This window comes from Lepisosteus oculatus, chromosome 22 (assembly GCF_040954835.1).
Source record: "Lepisosteus oculatus isolate fLepOcu1 chromosome 22, fLepOcu1.hap2, whole genome shotgun sequence".
Taxonomy (NCBI): Eukaryota; Metazoa; Chordata; class Actinopteri; order Semionotiformes; family Lepisosteidae; genus Lepisosteus; species Lepisosteus oculatus.
In genome coordinates, this window is record NC_090717.1 from 10,838,260 (window position 1) to 10,861,139 (window position 22,880).

Below are 22,880 nucleotides of genomic sequence, written 5' to 3' on the forward strand. Positions count from 1 at the left end.
AGCCAGACTAACAGACGAGGATTTAATGCAAATTTTAAACCTAATAAAATCTGCCTCAATTTATGTCCTTTAGTTACATTCCTGAAGAGATTAATTTTTTGTAGCCTTTTGACATGGTTAAAAATGAGAGGGATTCTGAAAGTAATTTGCGAAATTAACTGTTGTGGCTGTGCTATTATTTTTCAACAATGAATAACATTTTAACTTAAGTGCTTATGTTTGTGGGCAGTTAACAGATTTAAATATCCATATTAAAAGAATGGGTTTTATTTTTTTAATACAAATTTGGCATCAGGTATGCAGTGAATATATATTGTAAGCAAATCAATGCATAATAAAACAAGTCTGCAGCATAAAAGAAACAAGTGGCCAAAAAAACAAAGAGTATCCCAAGAGTATTTTAAAAGTAGGATGGATCAGGATCTAAAATTAGTTCAGTTCAGAAGCTGCATCAGCATGCATATTCTGCAAAGGAAAAAGTAATAGGTTTATTCCATGCTGAAAAGAGAAGAGAGAAAACACAACAAATCTAAATATATACAACTTGTTTACACCTTAATTTAATATCATATGAGTGGATTGATTGCATCCAAACATCAAGTTTAGTCGTCAATCACGAGATGCATTCAAATTCATTTCTGGGCCCACTGTTTTTCTCGTACTTAGTCCAAGAACATTCCTTCATTAAAATTGGGCGATTTTAAAAAGTACCAGCTGAAAATGCAAATTGAGGATCTAGATCACTCGGGGCTTGTCTCTTGTGAAGCCATGCCTTCTATTATTCTGTTAACTTAACATGCACAAAGGCCTGTTTCTCTTTATTAAGGATGAAGAAAACTAAATGATAGCGTCACAACAGTATTATAATGCCTCTGCATTCTTTTACTCCTTTCTTTGGACTTTAAAAACAAATCAGACTTTGTTTTAACTAGTACTTGTCATTGAAAGGTGGGAAGAGCAAGACAACGCCAACCGGAGCTCTATGGAAAAAAGTACTTAATCAGCTGCAACAGGAGAGGTTTTCTCTTCAAATTAGATATCTTTCAACTGTCAAACTCTATCAGTCTGACAATGGAAAATAAAAACCTACTGTATGTTATTAAATAACAGGAAATTTCCAAATGTTTTATTATTCTTTCAGTTGCATGCCATTGGTGCTTTTCAACCAATCCTTCGCCCATTCCTTACAAACAGAGCTGAATTGACAAACACAACCCTCCAATTGTCACTTCAGGGTGAGACCAGTGGCTCTCCACATGAGGTCTTCAGAAATAACAAACCTACTGTATATAAAATATATGTTCCTACACAGCTCTTGGTCCTTCATGCTGCTGTAGCTGACAGGTCAGGCTCCTTCAAGGAAGTAGCTGATAGATATCGCTAAGCTTGTGGATCAGTGTCATGAACACTGAGGCCAAGCAATGGGCAAGAAGAGCTGAATGACCTCCTCTTGTGTGCAATATTAATGGTTTTTGGATTTATTAATTGTCCCATTGCTTGCTGGGACAGGCTCCAGTTCCCCCACAATCCTGAATTAGGTGACACAGTTAGAAGATGGATGGATTTAGTGCTCCTTAAAAAAAAGCATCACACCTTGAGACTTATTTGACAATTCGTTAGATTAGGTTAAGATTATAGGAAGATATTTCAACCTAACTTTATATACAGAATGTACAGAACGTCTGACTATTTATATATAACTGACAGTCCCTTAGAAAATGGCACTTTAAAAGAATAAGCAAAAGATTATGCTGCCCCTCATCCAGGTTGCGTTGAAGGTTGCTGGTGTAAAAGAAGAGATCTCATAGCTCAACACCATGCGGATTTGAAGTCACGCCAGGTTTCATTACTAAGTCATGAGCTCTTTAGAGAAATGGGGCAAGTTCGCTGGCAGCTCCGGTCTTAGTCCTTGGATTTGTCATCTGAGGCTCCTTCATGTTCCATGGATTTCATATTGTACATTAGGGGACTGAGCCTGTTCAGTGGCAGCCCCTCATCTTTGAATCAATCTTCCAGACCATATTAGAAACACAGCTTTTCTCAATGTTTTTAAATCTCTTCTTAATGTATGTTTGAGGTGACCCTTAAACCTTAGTCTCTCTCTTTTAATTCCTCAATTAGTTATGTTTTTTTTTTTGTATATTCTGTAAACTGCAGTGTATTTTTATCATATAAATATAAATTAGGCAAAGTGCCTTGAGGATGCTTGGGATTGAAAGCACTATATAGTGAACAAAACTGATTGGATGATTTGTACAGTATATGTGTGGGCACTAGGTCTAGGGAAATGGCTCCTGGGAATGAAAAAGCTTGATTTTTTGCTCCAAGTGATTTAAAATCAAGAGATGAATACTGTACAAATGATTGCTAGAGTGGAATTCTGCTTGATTATTATCCCACATGTGGTGTAATGAGCCAACAAGGGGCACACTGTCAGTCCTGGAAACACACTAGCAGTGCAGCCAGAAACACTGCAGAGGCCACTTTTCACAAGTACATACAGATTACACCACTTGACCAGTGTTATAGGTATCTAGGGGATGAATTAGTGGAGACTATAGCGAGATGACATCACATGGCTTTATTCTGCTTTTTTAACACTGAGGCTGAAGCAGTTCCAAAATAATAATGTACCTTAGACTAATCCTGGCTTGTAATTCAGCCACATTGCTCTTTCATCTCCAAGCAAAGGAAAAAAAAACAAAAATCAAACTTACCCCCTTAATTAGGTTATTGTCCCCTGTGATAGATGAAGCCACAGGCAGGGAGATGCTTTCCCTTGCGTCGGGGTGGCTGAATTATCAGATGGAAAGCGCTCTCATTTATAGCTTTCCCTTAAATTACTGCATTAAGTTTATTAGCAGTTAGAACTCCGCAAGCACTTTAAATTAAGTTTGTGCTGGGGGAGGGAGGCACTGCCCGCCCTACTAAGTCTGCTGATTCGCTGTGCTAAGCCCTGTCTTTCCCTTCTGCGTCTCAGTGACTTATATTTTTGTACACATTCCATTAATCAAGACAGTCCCTCCTCCCCCCCTCCTACCTCCCCTCCCCACTCTGAGCCCATCTCATCAATACACAGTTGGAAAGACTTATATTTCACAGGTACTGCTCCCCTTTGCTTCCAGGGCCAATCTGTCACCCACCTCTCAATAAGCTAATAGTTCTAATGTGTGAAAATTGATTTCTAGGGACCTGCACCCCCCTCCCACCTCATCCCCCTTTTCTGCTCAACCCAGTGATTTACACCCTAGTTGTTATTGATAAGCCTCAATTGATTTGGCTGTGTAATAAAATATTTAATGTGTGTAGGTTTTTGGGGGGTTGGAGGCAAGGAGGTGTGTGTGTGGGGAGGAGAGGGGTTAGAAATGATTTGCTGAACTCTCTCTCATTCAATACAGTCCAGGATTTAGATGAAGATCTATGGGCTCTGCATTGGAATGGACTGGGCAGGCTTTTCAAAGAAGCTCATCATTTTTCTCCCTTAAGTAGTAAAGCAAGCAGCTTAATCACTGCTTAGCTGTTAGTGATTAGCTTAAGTATCCCTGCAGTACTGTGGCTAGGCAGCAAGAGCACCATCGCATTGCTCCCAGACTGCCTGTCATTGCAGAATTGGTCCGATTGTTGTTGCCTACAGACTACGTTTGCAGTTTGAAAAGATCCACTGATTGCTTTTGACAAACCATACAATCTAAACCGATAGTCACTCGTGTCTGAAGTACAGTACGTGGTCTTATGCTGTGTTCCATCAAGGAAATGTGTTATTTTCCTCTCCCTTGGCAAAAGTATTTTTCCACACAGTGCTTCTTTGGTGTGGTAGACGAGGAAGACAAGGGCTGCCCAACCCTACGTCATTCACTGAAACCGAATATGCCTGCATTCTGAAAGAGCAGGTAGCTCAGGGGGAAAAAAAAGCTTCAGATATTTAAAGCCACCTCCATTTGCCAGAAGAAAGTTCCCCGACCCTAAAGATTTACTACGTCCTTTTAAATTACAGATAAATAAAAGCACAAATTGAGTACACGTACCTCTGCGTTCTAAGGCAGGTTCTTTTTGAAGGGTTAGGTGTGCTTTCTAAACCACGAAGTTTCATTTGTTTGCTTCACATTCACAAAAACTCAAAAGCAAGCTTCGCAAAGCTCTTTTTTTCAGCCAGCACTCTGTTTTTCTTTTCAAATCAGCTCCCTTGTGTTTTATTCAGGACCAAGAGCAACATATGCCAACATCATTTCAGCAAGTACGTATAGATTTGATCCCTGGGGGAACTCCAATTAGGTAATGACTGTTACACAAGGCAGGTGCTTGTATCAACTACCAAGAGCTCAGCTAACAGCTGAAAGCTGAAACACTGACCTTGGCTATTGTTCGTACCTGGGCCAGTGGCTTGGGAACGAAGCCCTTTGAGCTAGTATCCTCAAGCAAAAAGACTTTCATATAATTACATTTTTGGCTCACTTTCTTGCCTCTGTGCTGCCTGGAACAGCCATTTCTCCATTATTAAAATGGGGCTGCTCCTTTATTTTAGGTGACAGTTTGTCCATCTATTTATTAGCTCTCCCCTGACAAGTCACAAGGAAACAAGTACATTACACACGAGGCATGGCTATCTGGCAAAGCAACGTTTGTCAGCCTCCTATTAACAAGATGTTCAAACAGACAAGGGCTGTCAATTTCCTTTTTTTAAAGAGCTTTTAAATCTTTAGTTATTCAGTACCACAAAAAAGAATATGCCTCAATAAGCACATACCGACCTGAATTTAAGTAATTGAAATCCAGGTCAGTGCAAGACTTAGATTGGATGCTTCTGACCTGAAGGTCAATAGATCCCAATGAATTTCCGTCAGAAACTTGGCATATTAACTCATCTAAGCAGCCATCACTCTCTCCTCAACCCTCCTTGGAACAATCCCTAGGTGCTCCATCTTGTGACTGAAGCTGAAGCCATAACTGGAGGAAGACATGCTGGTGCTACTGGGAAATTCAACCCCCCCCCCAGCATCTGAGCCAGTAAAAGTCCCTGCCTAGAGTGGGTGGTGAGGTTTTGTCATGTGAATCCTGCCAGCTGTTGCTGGATGCCATGTAAAGGTGTGTTAGAACAAGCCAACATCCTCCAGAGCAGTGTGGAGTCTAAGCAACATGCTTATATCTCAGGCAACACATCAGCTTCACTGCACCTCTCAATGTGAGGAGGTATTCTGTGAGAGAAGCAATCACTGTAAGTATGGCTTAACCCACGAGAGTTATTAGATACCAAGGATAAATACTTTTAGTATGTAACACAGCAGTTGCACTATTCCTGGAATCTTTCCAGAGCTTATGAAACTTATGCAGTGTACAGCCTTCTAAATTTATATTAACTTTACTTAGCTGAAACTTTTATCCAAACTGACTTACATTTGAACTCAGTAATCTGAGCAAACCTTGCTTTGCTGGGCAAGGCAGCAATGGGACCATCCCTCTGACTTACAGTATTGTACACTATATCTGATGTTCTTTCCTCTCTGCAGACATCAATGGATTTTTAGTTTCATGAAGGAGCTTTGTGCATAACTACCTGATGTTTAAAAATAAATCAGCTGAAGTTAAAAGTTGTTTCATATGTAAAAACTAGGAGGAAGTGCATTTAAAATGGAGAACAGGAGGCATTTTTTTACCCAAAGGATAGTGGATGGAAGAAACACGCTACCCATCCAAGTTGTCAAAGCCTAAGCCCTGACTTCCTTCTAGAAATGGATGAATGAAATTCTTGGATCAGTTAACTTCCTACCAGGTGGTCAGAATACCCTCCTCTCGTTTATAACCTTTCTGTTCTTAGCAGTGCCCTTCACAGGATTTCAGTCAACAGACCTCCAGATACAAGTCCAGAGCTCTAACCATTAATGCCATACTGCTGACCTCAAACTAATGTTGAGCCTTGGATTCTAAAACATAGGCCCTGATATGAAAAAATAATACATCTTCACAATGAGAAAAAAGAACTAGAAATCTTAAAGGTAAAGGGCTGTTCAGAATTTGATGCACACTTCGCCTGTTTAATGCATTTCATTTTCATTTTAGATAGTAGTATTTTGATGTGATAACTCAAGTTCAGGAAAGCAGTCCATTAATAAACTTAAGCATTGATGGATTCTTTAGATTAAATTATAGGTATATTGAAGAGCTTTTCCATGGAATCAAATGACACTATGATTTCACTGATACTGAGAAAAGCAGGCCTTTCTGGTGATTACAGGCTTGTGTTATCAACCATCAGCTCTCCCTGCATTCAGTGCCTGACACTAGGGAATGAAAGTGTCTAATATTCTGCTGAAAATATTGCCCTTGATAGTCTGTTACTAAAAAAATATACTGTATTTAAAGTAATGGAGCAATAATTTTAAAACTCCTGAGGTGCAAATGATTACATGTGGGAAGGTCACATTTAGCTGACTACTCTTTAAGATATTTTAGATGATTAAAGAAATAGAGATTTCTGTAATTGCTTTAGAGGGCAGTCTTAGTTCCCCTAAGCAACTATGCTTTGGAAATGAATGCCTCTCTTCTCTTCTTAATTCAACAAGCCATACTTCAAATTACCAAGGAGAACTGCTGTTGTAGCCACTTCCAGAAAAGATGCATTCACACAGACTGCCATGTCAAACCTTTAAGTGTATTATTCCATATGATCAAGTGGGAGTCAGAAGTCTGAATTCTCCACTGATTATCACAGTACTATCAGCTCTGTCCACAGACCGAGCTTGCGATGTTCCAGGTGCTTAAAACTACACCTTCCATGACAACCTCACTCCTCAGTGAGGAGCATATTCTGTAACAAACAGGGGTAGAACTTTGGTGTTTAAGTGTAAATATTGAAGGACCGCCACAATTTAAAAAAAGCATATTGCACAGATTTGCAACATTTAAGATGGTGCTTTCTTTCAATTATTGGTTTCCAAATTTGGACTCACCAATTAAATTTCTACCCCCAGTTTGGAATTGACGGTGGACAGTCTATTCTGCCTTTTCTCTGAAGCCTAAATGTTGACTTTGAAACTAATTAAATTGGGTCTTTTAAGTACACCAAAAACATACTGCAATTGTCATTAGAATGTGAATTGTTTTTTTTTTCTCTGTAATTCTCCTAGCCTGCTGTTGCTGAACACCTCTGCTCAAGCCCTGTACCAGCACAAGAAAGACTACAGTATGTACATCCATCATATGGAGCATAAGCATGAAGCATAAGAGCCTTCCAGCAAGTAAAAACTTAACATCTCAACTTTATCATCTCAAGTTTTTACCTGAACTTCTATCAGTGATGAGAGCACATTTCCTGTGAGGCAGCAGTGTGGAACATTGCTTAGGTTTTTGAAGTCAAAACTTGAAGGCTGGCGGGTTCAGAAAACAGGTTTTAGCACTGGTGCTACATCTCAGACTGCCCCACTTATAAATAGGTGCAAATGCAAGTTTTGTAATAGCAATAGTTAAATAAATTATTAATTAGGATCAGTGTTCTTCTTTAGTAGAGGATGTAGCTGTCCTACTGTAGCTAACCACATTGTAAGCTCAATAAGACACAGCTGCCACTGTTGTGCATGAATCCAGGATCCTCCCAAATCCCCTTGCATTTGATAAGTTCGAACTATATCTGGATTGAAGTCTGAGCAAACAACAACATCACAGGATGAGCCACTTGCAAGACCAGTATTTCTATTATACCTATAGGTACTTAGTTTGTAGAAACGGCAAAAAACAAAATTTTACCAATGCTCGATGACTTTAATACCTAACATTACTCAAACACTGGAGTGGTAAATACCCGCATCTCTAAAGAAAGTTTCTTACTACGTTGCCTAAAACAGCCAGCTAGCCCTGCTTTGAAAAAAGTTTGCCCTTATAATGGAGTCCAAGCCTGTCCTTGCAAAATCAGGAATGGCAACAACCCTACCAGATTAATAAAATGTGAAAAGAGGAAGATCAGGGTGACCGTCTCTAATCCTAAGTATTACTGTCTGTCATTGGAAGATCTTTGTCATGGAGTTGAAAGATTACATGACTCTGAACCATTATTATTCTCCTTTTGCCTTCTTTGAAATTAAACTGAAGAAGCACATGGAAAGGTATAACGACAGATTAAGTGTAGATTTGCAGGCCGTCAGGGAGATGATGCTGGCCTAATCCTCGCACAAATCTTCTTTAATCTTTCTCCTAAATGAAACCTTGGATTTGAAAAGAATTACATACTGGAGGTGAGCTGAGGGGGTTTGGATGGGTTAGCAGTTGTGATTCTGTAATACACAGCATATCAGACGTAAAGACATATATGCAATGAGTCTGCTTGACTAACCAGCAAGTAATATACTACAGTACTCACTAAAAATGACAAATACACTGTGTAATACAGTCAGACCTCCAGATGTCTGAACAAGATTTTCATGAAGAACAACAAACAGTGATAATAGTGATCTAATACCAGTGTATGATGCAATATGATAATAGGACAGTGTCAACAAACAGTATGAACAGATTATACAGGACCTTATCCAGTTTTACACAATCTGCTCTTCCATCCATCCATTTTCTAACCACTTCCCCATGACCCTGAATCAGAAGGAGTCGAAGCCTATACCAGCAAGCCACGGGCACGAGGCACATTACACCCTGGATGGGTCACCAGTCCATCTCTGGGCAGCCAGACACAGACACGTACTGTACACACTCACCCCTAGGGCCAGTTTACCCAGTAGCACATTAATCTACCAGTCCTTGGAGTGTGGGAGGAAACCAGAGCACCTGGAGTAATCCCACATGAACACGGGGAGAACATACAAACTCCATGCAGATAGCTAGCCAGGCCCAGAAATGAACCCAGGGCCCCAGTACTGCAAGGTAGTAAAGCTAATGACTGTGGCACCATCCCTCGCACACACTCTTCTTTTAAATATATTTCTGTAATTAGTATTTGGCATGTAATAAAACAATTTTATTTTCCAAATTAATTGAATAGGAGACTCATTAGGACAAATAATAGAATTGGCTTGTTCATCATTCAGATTGATCCTGGGATCACAAACTTCTGCCTGAGAATTAGCATTGTCCATGCCCATCACATGCCTTTCAGGTATTTAATGAAAAAAAGACATGATGTGACTCACACCCACAACTGGCCAACGTTTTGGCCGCAAGGTTTTGCAAAGGGAAAAAAGTTTTGCAGTCTAAGTGCTTACTGGAGCCTATGAAACCAACACAGATTAGATAGGTAGGGTGCTCAGGTCCACAAAGAGGTGTGCAGGAATCTCAGAGGAAACTCATGCCACCTGCTGGCATTATGCCTGACTGTAGCTTGTAATACTGGCTCTTTCCATCTACAGGAAGCAAAACAGAAAAGACAAAGCACACAATTGTTGAATGACTCTGGTTTATCTCTTGACACTGGAATGCGGACTTGGCGAAATTGTTTATTTCTGGTAGGGGGATTAGGGGCTGTGTCTGAGCAGCTGTGCCCCTCTGTACTGTTGTTTGTTCTAACAAATGCTTAAAGCATTGACCTGGAAGTGCTTCAGAGATGGAGGTGAAGTGCTCCTGCTTCCGTAGCTGTGCAAGAATGCCTATCTTCCACACAGTTGGTCAAGAACACTCATTCTTCAACATATCAATTAGAACTGTGTGATCCGAGTCATCACTGAGACTCCATTCATCCACTTTAACATTTCAATGAATGCGCGCACCTCCTCAATAACAAAATTAAAACATGAGCACACTCTATGCTGATCATTATTGCACTGTGCTGTCAAAGACTTCTTTGAGAAAGGGTGAAACTCCCAGCTTAATCTTCCTTCCTCACTCTGCATCAGTGGTAACAGTTCTTACAAACACTTACTAAATGTCACTATTATACAGAAAGGGTAACATCTGTGGTAGCAGTTGAAAGGCGTGTCTGTTTAACACACATTGCAGGGAGCAATATGAATACAAGCCACATTCTTGGAAATGCTGCGATATATTTTGCACCAGTTTTATTTGGAATGTGTTGCTTGCTGCTTAAAATGCCCCCTTTAGGGATGAATAAAATAGCTTGAATTAAGTGCAAACATAATTTATTTTTCCTCACAGTTTTAGCTGCCATTATGTGCCAAAATAGTAGCCTCTAATTAAAAATATTTTCAGACAAAAGTTTGAGAGCCTGATGTGATAAGTTCTAAACGACAACTAAATGGCTCAGCAATTACAGAGGTTTGCTCAGAGCGCAGGATGAGTGTGTGGACCAGTCTGAGTCTGCACACTGTATGTCATTAGCCCGCTTGTGCCATGGACTGCACAGCTGTAGGAATGGAGAACAAGTGGCATTGAGGTTAGGTGACCTGTCTAAAGCCCCCACCTCCTTAATTCAGCTGGTGAAGCAGTTTGCTACTTTGCTGCATGATCTTCTGAGCAGCGGGGTTGCTGGAGAATAATGTCCACCAGGTATCGCCCAGGCGGGTCTTGCTTTCCAGTGGTGGATGAAGAGTATCTATATGTATATGTAAAGCACTTTAGGGTCCTTTTAGATGCCAAGTGCTATACAAACACAACAAATCATTACAATTAATCTTTTCGGTGAGTTCAAAACTGCACTGCTAATGCAACAGTCGAGGATTTTACCGGGAAACAGACAGGATAAACTATATTAAAAACATGGCCACAGGTAAAAGAGGAAATACATGAATAGGAAGCATCCTTCCATTCGTTTTCTGACTGCCTCACCCAGTTTGGGGTCACAGGTGAGCCGGAGCCTGTCTGGGCAAGAAACGCATACAGGACACACTATGAATGGGATGCCAGTCCACTGCAGAGCACTGACAGACAAAAATACACGCATACCAGGGCCCATTTTCCCAGAAGCCAATAAATCTACCACTACGTTTTTGAACGGTGGGAGAAAACGCACGTGAACAAGGGGAACACATACAAACTCCACACAGATTGCACCCCTGTCTGCAACTGAACCCCGGGGGCCAGCTTTGCACAGCAGCAGTGCTACCCACTATACCACCGCGCTGCCCAAACCACAATCAACTTAATAAAAAATCTTGTACAAATACAATAAATACAAATTATTTTTTAAAATGGAAAAATGCAAAACAAATGTGGCAAACTGCAGAAAGTTTTTCTTTATTAAAGAAGCATGTCGTATCTACATATTTTGTGAAACAAAAACTGCAGATGCTAAAATAGGGAAAAATATTTGGGTTATCGTGATTTAGCCAAATCTGATTAAATTAACATTTCACATATGTCTCCTGTTCAGCTCTGCCTTTAGTTGTTAGCAATGGTTAGCTCCTGCAATCCTTTGCTAAGGCTGAGAAAGGCATTTGCACATCAACACAACCAAACGTTGATTTTCCTCTTTTTTTCCCTCCTGGTGGCAGTTCTGACATTGCATGTACATTTTTGTGCTTAATTGAACACAACAGACAACAAGCTTTCAACAGCATGTCTCACTGACAGGCTTTGAACTACAAGGCCAAAGTTCAGCCCTGGCAGTGAAGCTGGTCTGTAATTGATGGCAAAACAACTTACAGCACTGACTGACAGACCGAAATGCACACATTGTATAACAAAAACAAAATGGGGCATTCCCTTTGGCAAGAGCTTTGCATGTACAGTATAGCCTGGCAGCCATCGCGGTGTACTGAATCATTTGGCCACTAATCCAGTTAAAGACTTTCCCCAGCAACATTTGGTTCAGATACACAAACTGGACTGTCAGTGATTTTTTTTTTAATTTGATCAAAATGCAAGTTGTAGCAAGCCTAAAAAAACGTTTCTCTCTCATGCTTTGATCACCTTACATTAAATTGGCCTGAAATGGAAATGGTGCTACGTACGAGATTTACACACAAAAAAAAATAAAACTGGGCTGTGTTTCTGGCTTTCTGTGGTTATCGTACACAGGGGAAGGGTACGAGATCAGCAATAATCAGTGGATTGTTACTATGGAACTTACAATGACAAAGATTTCAGTTTTCGTTTGGGATTGGTCTTCGGTGTATTCACGGTAAAGTTACGGTATTTTTAAGTCTCCATAACTAAATACACCAAATTAAAAACGATGATGTTCCTGCTGGGTGGCATGCTGGCACAGAGGAGACTGCAGCACTGGGGCACTGGTTTATTCAGGACTGGGGATGCTGCTCTGCAGGAAGCTTGCATGTTCTCTCCAGGTCTGAGCCGATTTCACCCAGGAGCTCCAGTTTCCACCCACAGTCCCAGGACACACTGGCAGATGAATTGGTCCTACTGTAGGTGTGAACGTGTGTATGTCCGCCCTGCAGTGGACCGGCATCTCGTTCAGTGGGCACCCAGCCTGGCACCAACCACTTGCTGGAAAAAGGCCCCGGCTCCCTCAGGATCTTGAGCTGGAAGAAGTGATTAGAAAATGGATGTATGACGTCCCTGTTGACAAAATATTCCACCACCATGCCAGCGTTCAGGAGAAAGGGATACAGGTATGAGCTCCCCTTTTTTATGACAGATCAATAACTAAAGGTGTTGTGCCCCAGAAAGGCCAGAGAAGGAGGGCCCTATCCTGCAGACACCCCTTACATAAGCGGACTGTGACTGTTGCTGCATATTTGGCTTAACCCCACAGGCTTTGGGTAGGTCTGGGTCAGTCTCATCTCAGTGTGGAGGAGAATCAAGAAGGTGAGACAGAATACGTCCTGGAGGAGGAGTTTTCACATTATTTGTCTCTACTGTGCTGGCAGGAGGGGTTTTTCTCCAGTTATTCAACTGCTGAAGATAAAACGGAAGGACACTTTGAAGGAATGCAGTTAGAAGAAAGTAACCAGAAGTGCCGCTTCCTTTTAACGAAATGGTGAGGAGAAATACTCCAAAAGAAACCGGAAATCTCCAGTATGAACCATCTCCAGACATCCACGAGACTAGACCCGTCTGTTAGAAATAAGATAAATCTGAACATTTTCAGGTCAGTAAACCTGAAAAAATTATACATTTTGGATAGTCCTTAATGTTTTCCCTTAACCATTTAAATGACAGCCACAACAAAAAGAGACAAAGTCGGGGTGTGCCCCTCCACCAGAGCGCACACAGTGCCTGTATACCGCACGCATCTTTAATTCTCCTGGGAATGTGCAGGAAAGAAGTGGCTCTCATCACTAAAGAGCTACAAGGAATTCCCAAAAATAACTGGAGATTGGAGTACAGGAGAAAATCAGAAAGATCAGAGAGGTCTGAGAACCTATGATTTCGGCAGCATGATGGAAACACTGGGGCACATGCTTGCAATAGCCAGGAGCAGTTTAGGGTCAAAGGTCAGGGTGTCATAAATACCCCCCCCACATGTCCTCAACAAATGAATCCCATCGGACTGGATCAGCTGATAAAGTAATCATGCAGATTCATTTTCTCCTGATTATAGTGGTATCAAGCAGATTTAGTAATCAACCTAGGAAACAGCAGACATACACCATAGGAAGGGAGGGGTGTGTGTGTGTGTGGAGGGGGCGGGGGGGCTGAAGGTCTGGAGTCTTGATTGGATTTGTCAAGATGATAACTTGCTTACTGTAAACAAAGCTATCTGAGTCCTGTACGGTAAGAGGCTTTTCAATTGATGAGCCAAGCGCAGTCGTAATCCATTCAAACATGTCTCGGTTTGTTCTGTTTGCGGACTCGTCTCTCTCCAGCGCTCCAGCAGCATCAGGACAGGGGTGCCAAGCTGCTGAGTAAATGCACGCAGATTCCTGCTCGGCAGTAATTTACAGAATACTCCCCCTTCCATGATAAGGTGAAATAACAGCCATGCAAAAACAGGATTAAATATAATATTTGATAAGAAATATTTGACTGCTGATATCAGACTTTTTAAAGCTGTAGGCCAGTCACATCTGAGGCTCCCTGTGATCTGCAATGACTTACAAAACACTTGATGTACAATATATATCTTGTAAAACACTTGCCTGTTCCTGGACTGCTAAAAAAGGTTTCTGCTACAGAGATTGGTTGATATTGTATTTCAGGATGACTTGTATGTTCCAAAGATACATACTGTAGTCTCAGCAATGCCCCTTCTCAAAAAAACTAAAAGCACTTAATTTTCAGTTTTGCCATTCAATTTTTCAGCTAATTTTGCTGAAAACAACACAGGAGTACTCAAGTTGCATAAATGGCCAGTCTTGGTGTTTATCCTTACCTGAAATGCCAAATGATCTACTATAATAATACCAATTGTGCATGCTTTAATATATATATATTTTTTTATTAAAAGCACAGAAAATGCAGCTTAAATGAAAACATAACACAGTGCTGTGCAAATCACCTTTATAAGGTCCGTTAAACTGTTTTTGCTTTAAGAAGCTTTGAATTTAATGGACAAAATCTGTTAAAGGGGAATTCAGTCTGGAAAGTCAGAATTAGCTGGGAATTAATCTACAAATAATAAAACAAAGTAAAAATAAATACTACATAGATTTAAAATTCAGAAATGTCAATGGTGGCCTACAGGGGTAAACCAATTGCTTCCCAAATGTGTTGTTTAGTATGCTTTAGCGACTTTTATACACTATGTTTACAGTATGACATAAAATAAATACCTTGATATGATATTTTTGATTAAAAAAGGCACTGGAATAATTTTGATTGACTGCGGTGATTGCAATTGCTCAAAAAAGTGAAAGGATCCAGAAAGTGCATCTAAACCATAGTTTATATATTCAGATAAAATAGTGTGTTTAAGGACTGAAAAAACAATGTGATTTAACGGACACCCTTTCCCAACTATTAGATACAATACGAGTATACGAGTACACTTTTACTGCAGTGAAACTGTCTCCCTCTGTTGCCTTGCAAAGAATCCAAAGAAACATGGCTCACGTCCACTTGAACTCTCTTTTTTAAAAGCTCATGTCAGTTCATGCTTAACTAATTACTTTTATCCTGAACACTATATAAAAACACTCCTTAAAACAGCTAACCTTTCCTTTCTCAACTTAACCTTTTCGGTGCCCCCACTCCCCGCCCCCCAAGTCTCATGCCACCCCCCTCCACCCTCTGGCCCCTGAAGGATTCTGTTTACGGTTTTCCCTGCTGCTTTCAAATGCTCTTCCAAAGGCAAAAACGGGACCATAAAAGACGAGAAGTGCAAATAAAAATCAATTTTACAAGATGTTGGGAGAAGAAAGCACAGCTCCTCCTTCAGCTGCTTGTGGCCTGTGGCCTGACCTTTGCAGGCTTGCCAGAGCAGGGGCAGCAGGAGAGTGGAGGGAAGCAGATCTCCACGGTCCTCTCCAGGACGGAAGAAGCACGACCGCTGGAGACCGACAAGCCATCTTAACTAGAGCGACTAACATTCAGTCAGATGTTGAAAGTTACTCTTAAAAAGAGTGGCTTTGGAAGAGGTATGTAAAACCCCAAATCTCTCGGGTAAAAAAAACAATGTACGATAAGGTAAGGATAATGCAATGTAACGTGCATTTTCCCCCCAATTAAAAGCAAAATTTCTAAACAGACAATAAATATATTAGTAGCAGCAATCATGTCTAATGATACACAGAGAAGTGTCACCCCTCTTTTTAAAATGGATTATTTTATTCTTGGGGGGCAGACAATACTGCCAGTGTTACTTTTAAATATGTAACTACATCACAAGATGACAGGACCCAAGAGACGGAGATACAGTATGCCACCTCCCACCTTTTATTTAAAACAATAAATCTGATGGTTTATTACAGGGAGAGCTCAATGTGTGGGAGTTTTTCTGCACTTTAATTCTTTTACTCAGGTGAACTCATGTCATATGAAACCTGATCGTGGTTAAAAGTACCATCCCCCAAGAGGAAAAATGCTCTTAGGAACTTTTAAAACTGGCTTTAACGGTATGTTTTTAGTGCCCACTAAAACCACAGCTAAACCACATGAAAAGACACAAAGCAGTAACCGATAGGAAGCAAAACTGGAATGCATGGCCTCTTCGTTTCAGAAGACTCAGGGTTGTACATGCTCTCCCACTCCAAAGATACTTTGATAAGGCCTCTGTCTCAGTAATTTTTATTAATATTTCTTGAATTATATTTGGTTTGCACAATCTCATGTTGTTGCTCCTGCTTCATGAGAGGCTTAACAAAGCTTTTCCTCTTTCAGATGTGAAAAGTCTCCTGAGGAGAAATTAATAATGTTAGAGTCAGGCATCTCGGTAAATAATCTACCCGGAAGGGAAGCAGGAAAATTCATGCACACCACGGCTTACGCAGCCAATGATGGAAACGCTCATCAATTAAAGATAAACGTATAGTACTTCAGTAAAATACTTCTTCTAGGAAGAACTGGACAGATGTTTGGGTTAATAGAAGCAGAAGAAGATTGCTGGGTCTCTTGCATATATATTCTTCAAACATGCATACCTGTTAACATTTTGAAAACGCAACCAATTACTGGTGTATGATCTGTAGAAACTGTGAGATATGAAAAGCCTAGGACATGACATGCAACAAGTGAACACATACCCCTTCCTTACAGAGGTGCCAGTCGTGTTTGGTAACTTTACATTTATAAGAAAGGTCACCCCTGATCTAGTAATTGGCTTTATGTTTACAGCATCCTCACTTCTGCTAGTTATGAGTTTTTCGGGAAATACATTTCTTAACATCATCCATGTTTTCATCCATATGTCTGACCCCTATCATGCTTGTTCATCTTTACAGTTGGTACCGAAGTGCTAATAGCCAATCTCCAGTCAATAGACTAATGTTTCACAGTAACTGGTGATTCATGCATCGCTAGACCTAAATTGTTCCTGTGCTATGTACTACATCTTCCAACAACTGAATATACAGACAACATTCACTTTTGAATCTCTCATTAAATTAAATACTCTTAGAGGTTAAATACCACAGAGAAAAACCACACAAAAACACCTTTTAGAACTTCACATGGACCCTATTGTGAAATACATGACATGCCTCAGCCATGATAGAATTGGCTCAGTGTTGCATCTGTGTTTCCCCGCGTGCCTTGGGTGCGTTTGTGAATACAGCGTGAAAACTCTTAATTCTTCCTTCCAGCGGAGTGGGATCAGCCACTGTCTTTCTGCCAGCTGAGACCTCATGGTAGAGTCCTGACCCGTTTTCTCCTCTGCTTGTAAAGGCAGCCATAGGGCTCCGAGCAAGTAAAGACATCAAAGTCACGTGATGAGAGAGCACCAGCAAATACGAGCAAGATCACAAGAGGCTCTTTATGTAATAAAATGGGCCTCTTTTACCACTACTTCTACAATGTCTTAAAAAATCCTGCCATGTCAGATGTAACCAATAAAACACAAATGCTTTCTTGTGAAAACAGGCCCAAAACCTGCTGTAACACAACATCTCCACTTGTATGCAGTGTGTTACTGGTTTTTGGTCGCAGTACATCCTGGCAAAACTCAAGCAAAACATGGAAGGTCACTGTTACATTCCAAAGGTTAAGACTTTAATTTGCAAATATCCCCATATTCCTTTAATACACAGAGAAGGGAATATATAAAGATTCAAATTTTAAATGTTCTAAAAGGGAAATGTATATCTTCTTTATACTAGTATCTGGCTGCTCAGGATTTCATGTTCCTTCTATCATTTTTCATGTTGACTAAGAATCAGCTTCCTTTGTAACATAAACCTAGTATACCTATACTGCAGGTCAGAAAACAGAATCTCAAACCCAATACTAACAGAGCATACTCTCTCAGACTTCAGATGCTCCAGATGGGACAGATATCATATATACTGTACATATCCGAGTAGTATAGTCTCAAGATATCAGAGAGGTACAGTATATTCAGTATTTAATATTTTACAACAGAAATCAACCAGACAATACAAAGTTGCAATTACATGAACAAAACATGCAATCAATACTAGCCATTTGCAAAGCCTATCTTCACTCAGTGACATTTCTTAATGTCACCGATTATTGTGCACAACATCAGCCATGAAGATATTAGGTAGGTTTACATGTTTGATTAGAAAATCTTCATTCCACAGAAGCTCATAAGTCTCTTTTCATTAACTAAATCACTTCAAAACTAAAACATCACTGGCTTTGGAAAAACAATGGGATAAAGCATAAAAGGGGTTGAGTGTACAAGTAGAACATAGCAATCAGCATAATTGATATACTCCATCCATCCTGCTTTATCCAATGCAGAGAGACAGATTTGGTCAAGCCATGGGCAAAAGGCAGGATACACCTTGGACGAGATGCCAGTCCATCACAGGGCACACATAGACATCCACAGCAGGATCAGATTTCTCAGAAGACAATTAACCTTCAAGCATTTCTTTGCACTGTGGCAGAAACGAGAGCACTTGGAGGAAACCCACAAGAACATGGGGGGAACACAGAAACTCTGTGAAGACAGCACTGCAGGTCCAGAACTGAACCCAGGGTCCCGGCACTGTGAGACAGCAACACTAACCACTGTGCCACTGTGCTATGCTGTTAACGATGTAAAAGACAGTTAATTTAGTCATTTACTTACATGTAAACATTTACTTACATGTTTAGGTAAAGAACCTAAACCGAATCATTCCAACAACAGGAAACTTGAAAACACGAAGTCAAGACACTTTTGACAACGATTTATGATCCGAACCACCAGACTGACATTCTCTGCTCTGCAGGTCCCATCATTACATCACAGGAAGGAAACGGATTGACTCTGAAGGGGATTTCATAGTGGAAATCATTCATGCACAGCCTCTCAAGTTTTACCAGGTCCACAGCACTTGAAAGGAGTGAGAAAAAGACTCTTCTATTAAGAAGGGTAGCTGTACAGTACACATCTTTAATTGACCTCAGGGGTTTTGTAGTTAACGGGTCAGACTTCACTAAAAGCTATAGCTCCATAATGCGCACTAGTAAAGTGCTTACTTGCAGAGGGCTTTTCACTTGGTTTTAACAAAGTAATCAATGGCTAAATCTCACGGAAAATACAATTCTCCAAGTATTCTAAGTAATGACAAGAGAAGTGACAGACCTAAATAAATTCTTAATTTCTTAATGTGTAATTCATACTCGAGACTTTTGTGTTTCTTCTGCTGTTCACATTTTAAGCATGCATCAACGAATGCACCGGTTAAGCCAAGTTTACGTGCATGAACTGCGTTGTTCTTGGATTGCAAATTATTAGAACCAAAACAAAAGAAAACCCAACAGAATTTCTTAAATCAAATCCTCAGTAATCTTCCTCTATGTACTGTACTGTACACAACATATACACAGACATTTAATATAGGTACAATATAAACCTGAAGGCAAAATTAAGGGTAGAAAAAGGAGATGACAAGCAGCAGGTAATCTACTTGGATCCTTGGACAGGGGCTGGGGAGAGTTTTCCAGTTCATTAGGTAGACCTTTTCGATTGAACAGCTCAATAAGCATTTCTTTAAGCAAGTGAGTTCCAAAGATTTTCAGGTTAATTAAATCAATATAGCCAGAAACAGCAGCCGAAGGATGATGCTGGGGCTCCTTGTCAGCACATCCTGGGTTTTAGTACAGAGACGTACTGCAGTGTGTGTGTCGGGAGTGGCTTTTCTTATAGAAGATCATGTAGAAAATATGGCCAGGGAACAATTACTCCTCTGCTGGTGCTGCTACTATGTTCACGTTTTTATTAATCGCTGTTGAAAACCCTAGTAAATTGTTTGCGTGCAATTGCCCATTGTCGTTGTATACTGGATTAATGTAACTCTACAGAACCTAATTAATCTAACACAAGTAGCTCCATCAGGGTAACAAGATGGCTCAATTCTGATAGCCATAGACTCCTATTAAGAGTGACTACTTGTGCTGCCATCACATTAACACAATTCTGCATGCCATTTTCTCTCAATGAGCTTATTTGTATACATTGGGCTCAATTTGATTTGGATTGGAACTTAAATTTGTTGATGACACAGCCCTGGTCAACTTTTAAAAGACCCATAAAATAATCATGGGCCCATTCTGAATGATTTTTTCAAACAGTGTGATGAGTTTTTTCAAGACAAAAGATCACTGATTTTAGGAAAAATGCCAACATAATTAACAGTCAGACTACAGATATTGTCAATGACTACAAGTACGTCTGATTAGTCACAGACAAAAGTTGAGACAAATGTTGTTACATCATTTATACAAAAAGGATAACTGAGACACTTTTCTTAGGAAATATCTATTTAATGCAGATAGAACTATTTTTTACATTTTTCTCTAAGTCATTTCTTACCTTTAATTTTAAAAGACTGATTTATAAAATTAGTATAAATAAGGAGCAAAATAAATAGAGCAAATCAAATCAACTTAAATATCTCACACTCTCCATTGTGGATTTACACTTATCCCATCTGGGAGACGCCTCTGTGTCCATGGGTGTAAAAGCAACAAACTCAAGAAATCTTTAATCGTGGCTGGAATATCGCCTTTAGAAAGTAGCTCTTAAGGCCTGTAAGACTACTGTACCGTCTCCTCTGCTGGTAATGTTTGTCTTCCTTGTTGTATTGAACTGTGCAATAAAACAAACCTCCTCCAGCACATAATAAAGCGTGAACTGAATACAAATATAAAACTAGATTACATAAAACTGGATTGGATAGAATTAGTAGAACTTTCAATGTAATGAAATAGTATGAAATATGTCCTGAAACAAAGACCTTTACAGACCAAATACGGCACCTTTGTTGACTTACACTGGTACAGAGATTCCCTCAAAACCCATTTCAGTATGGAAGCCTAAATGTCCTGAAAAAGCCGTTTAAAAATGAACATTCACATACCTGTAAAGAATTAAGTATTTTCAGTAAAACATTACTCCAGCCAGCCCGCCAGATTAATAATAATAAATGTAATAATAAATAACATGAATAATAAATGTAATTTACCTTATAGGAAATGTATTTGCTTTATTGGTAGGGTAGCATGTTGGTGCAGAGGTTAGCATTGCTGTCTCACAGCAATGAGGCCCCGGCTCAATATCGGACTTGGGGTTTTCCAGGTGGAAGGCAGTCCCCATTACCTGTAAAACGCTTTGAGTGGAGTATCCAGAAAAAGTGTTATATAAGTTTAAGCAATTATTATTATCTGTACAGAGTTTTAAATGTTCTCCATGTGTTTGCGTTGGTTTCCTCTGGGTGCGCCGGTTTTCTCCCACAGTCCAGAAACACACAGGTAGGTTAAACGACTTTTAGGAAAAATGGCTCTACATGCGAGTGTGCGTATCCTGTGAAAGACTGTCGCCCTGTAAAGGGATTATCCTGCCTTGTGCCCACTGCTTGCCTGGATAGCCTCTGGGGGGATGAACTGGATGAAGCAGTTAGAAAACAGATGAAAGATACTGCAACAAAATATAACTTTGAGGCAACAGAAACTGCCCTTAAAACTTTTTTAATCTTTTTCAGAATTTGCATGTTCATGTGGACTACCTCTTTTCAGGCTCTTGCTACCTTTTAAAGACATTCAGGCTATGTTACTGGCATCTCTAAATTGCCTGTGCTTGACTGTGCACCCTGTAATGGACTGGCATCCCATCCAGCATGTAGCGCTGCTCTGTAACCTGGGATAGTGCAATAGGCTGTATTGCGTTGAGACTTTCCAAACAGAAGCAGCTGTAATTCACATCTAGGATTTACAGTGTATAAGGTTGATTTCAGTTAAAAAATTAGAAATTATTTTGTCCAAGCTCAGAGAGGCTATTAGACTAAAAGCACCTTGACAATTAGCATGAAGAGAAGAAAAAAAAAGAGACTGCTTGTTAACTTATTCCGTTCACCCAGTATGTTAATCATTTCCCTACCTTTTCTTTTCTTCAAATCACTGTGCCTTTGAAAAGGCTCATTTTCATAGAAATCGTTTGAGATCGTCACTCTTCCACTTCCTTTGTGAGTGCAGAAGGTATTACAGCAATTACTCAAATCCCAAATTTTAGTCTGTTCAAACAAGAGCGACTTGCGTCTCTGCTACAGAAATGTTCTCTAAGAGGAACGGAATTTGTCAAAAAGGTAATTGGAAAGGGATAAGCAATGATAAGTAGCCTGTTGAAATAGTGAAATAATCCACAGCTTTCAAGACTCTTGAGAGGAAAGGGTGGATTTTTCTTTTCTTAACGTGCTTGTTTAAATCCATTTTTATTTTTGATGAACAAATTGAACCTTTGTCCTGATTACTATTCTCCAGGCACACGCGTTTCATTTTGTCATGCTAATGCTGAAAACACCTGTTTCTGGTGGAACAGAAAGCATATCTGGGGAAACTGTAGTCAAGTAAAACATGCAGCTTAACAAATCACAACACTATAAAAAATATATTTTAAAAAGGAGGCCCTTTTCTACCACACTGAAGCATGCTGTGGATTTTCCACAAAGTTAGGGTGATGTTTCAAAACATGAATGTCTTTCTGCTCTCTTTCACTACAGTTTCATGGGTTAATGAGCAATGACCATGTGGACCCACAACAAGGAGCCTGAAAACAATACAGACATGACTGTAAGGGTCTTGGATATCATAACATCCTGGTAATATACTAGGTATACTAGTACTAGGTCAAACTGTAAGTAAGACTCTCCTATGCTCTTCCTCTCATAGAAAGGGAGGAAGTAAAATGAAGTAAATAAAAAGGGAATCAAAAAATGTAAAGAGATTTCACATTTGTGCTGTAATTTACCTTGTTCCCTGATGCACCATCCCTCTAATTAAGCAGCAGCATTTGAGAAACACTGTTTCTCTCCCCCTGAATAGGGAGTTTGAATAATGGTAGTGGGGCAGTGTAGTGGCTTTGGCGATTAGGAATGGGAGGTGGGGTAAGAGGCTCCCCTTTGTACCCCCTCCCGCTCCCCAGCCCATGCCCTCTCCAGGAGCCCCAAGTTTCTGTTGCGGGCTCAGCTCTCATGCCGAAATGCTTT

At 40.1% G+C, this 22,880-nt stretch overlaps 1 long non-coding RNA gene across 2 annotated transcripts in view; it reads right to left on the reverse strand.

Moving 5' to 3' along the window:
- The window catches only part of LOC107079752 (uncharacterized), a 196,206-nt gene that overhangs the window by 139,468 nt on the left and 33,858 nt on the right, over positions 1–22,880 (reverse strand). Inside the window, exon 3 of one of the 2 annotated variants that reach the window (XR_011182979.1) lies at positions 11,120–12,371. The exons of the other annotated variant lie outside the window; for it this stretch is intronic. This is a non-coding gene — a long non-coding RNA (uncharacterized lncRNA). Of the gene's footprint in view, positions 1–11,119; positions 12,372–22,880 lie in introns of those variants that run through there. 2 annotated transcript variants of the gene reach the window in all.